The following is a 2,500-nucleotide window of genomic DNA, read 5'->3' as shown; positions in this document are numbered from 1 at the left end:
GACATGACAATGTATAAGTTTAGTGAAGAGATTGAGTTTGTGTTAGAGATATATATAATTTATATATATATATATTTATATTGTTATTATATATTATATATATATAATGATTAAGTATATATATATTAAATTTAATATTATTTTATATATATATATATATATATTATATTTATTATATATTATCTTATATATATATATATATATATTTATATTTATATATATTAATTATATAATATATATATATATATCTATCAATATATATTATATATATAATAAAAATGTTTAATTATCAAATTAAATAACAAAAACACACTAATAAATATAAATATACAAAAAAAACACACAAAAACACACACTCACAACAATAAAACACAACACCATAATCCGACCACACACACAAACAACACAACACACAAACACAACCACACAACACACACCACACCACAAACACACAACACACACACCACACAACACTACAACACACACTACACACACACACACACACATACACACACATTCACACAAAAAAAAAATACACACCCTCCACACAAACCTCACCCACAAAAAACCCACCTCCTCACACACCCTACCCCAAACCTTCCACTCCCCCCCCACCCCCCCCCCCCCCCCCCCCCACCCCTCCCACACCCCCACCCCTCCCCCCCCCCCTCACACCCCACCCCCCCCCCCCCACCCCCCCCACCCCCTCCACAACCCACAACCCACCCTCCTCCCCACCAAATTTGTGTGAATAAATATTATAAACTCTATTCAAAAAAAAAATGGCATAATAATTTTTAAGTTAATATAGCAAGAATATGTATAAGAATAATCCTTTTTTTTTAATATATATAGATAAGAATATTTACAAGAATAATATTTTTTTTTTATACAGAATAATAATTTATAAGAAAAATGTTATTTTTAAATATAGAATAATATATGTATATATGTATATATATAATATAATATATATAAATATTATAAAAAATATATATCATCAATAATATATATATAATATTATATATATATTATGAATAATACTCTCTTTTTAATATCGAATAAAATACATATGAATATTACTTTTTCTAAAATATCGAGCAACAAATAATATTAATATAATATATCATAATATAGAAGAATGTATATAATAATAATACTTTTTTATATATAAGAATGATAATTTTAATATATATGAGAATAACTTTTTTAATATAGAAGAATATATATATGAATAATATAATTTTGAATATAATGAATAATATATATATACGTATATCTATATATATATATCGAGATAATATTATATATATATATATATATTACGAATATATATAATATATAAACACATATGTTATACAAATATAAAATATATATATATCTATATATATATATATATATATATATAAATATATATATTATATACATATGTATATAATATGTGTTACTTGATAATATATATATAATATATATATATATATAAAATATATATATATATATATATATATATATAATATATATATATTATATATATATATATATATATATATATATATATATATANATATANATATCATNAANATNGTNAGNCTNCANCAANCCNCTCNAGNACGTAGGCCTCTCGCAATCTTTTCCAGTCATTCCGGTCTTGTGTCCTATGGTTCCAGTTTACTCCTGCGAATTTTGCTATTTCATCCCGCCATCTAGTCATTGGTCTTGCCCTGGGTCTTTTTGTGTCGTGTATTACCCATTCTGTTGTTTTCTTTGTCCACCTGTTGTCCTGTCTCCGATATATGTGTCCAGCCCACTGCCACTTTTCCTCTTTGATGGTCTTGAGTATATCCTCTACTTTTGTTTGCTGCCTGATCCATGTGGCCCTTTTCTTGTCTCTTAAGCTAACTCCTAGCATAAGCCTTTCCATTCCTCTTTGGGCGCTTACTAATTTCATCTCGAGTGCCTTGGTCGTAGTCCATGTCTGATCCATATGTCATGACGGGGAGGACGCATTGGTCAAAAATCTTCCTCTTTAGACATAGTGGCAGACTACTTCGTAATATATTACTATGTTTACCGAAGGCACTCCAACCTAGCCTGATTCGCCGTTTTATCTCGGCTTCGCAGGATGTACTCGACTGAATGAGTTGCCCTAGGTATACATACTCGTTCACTGCTTCTAGTACCTCGCCTTGTATTTGTATTTGCTTAACTGGGGTTCGACTGTTGAACATGACTTTAGTCTTTTTCATGTTCATTTTAAGGCCAATCTTCAAACTTTCCTTATTTAAATCGCTTATTAATTGTTGTAGTTCATCTGCTGACTCACCGAAAAGAACAATGTCATCTGCAAATCTTAGATTGCGTAAGTGCTCATTCCCTATTTTAATCCCTCTCTCTTTCCAGTCTAACTTCTTGAATACTTCCTCTAAGCAGGCTGTAAATAGCTTCGGTGAGATGGTGTCGCCCTGCCTAACGCCCTTTTTTATTGGTATTTTATTGGTTT

This window comes from Penaeus japonicus, unplaced genomic scaffold (assembly GCF_977035675.1).
Source record: "Penaeus japonicus unplaced genomic scaffold, GWHDUDI00000001_assembly GWHDUDI00000043, whole genome shotgun sequence".
Taxonomy (NCBI): domain Eukaryota; kingdom Metazoa; phylum Arthropoda; class Malacostraca; order Decapoda; family Penaeidae; genus Penaeus; species Penaeus japonicus.
Note: the sequence above shows the minus strand (reverse complement) of the source record.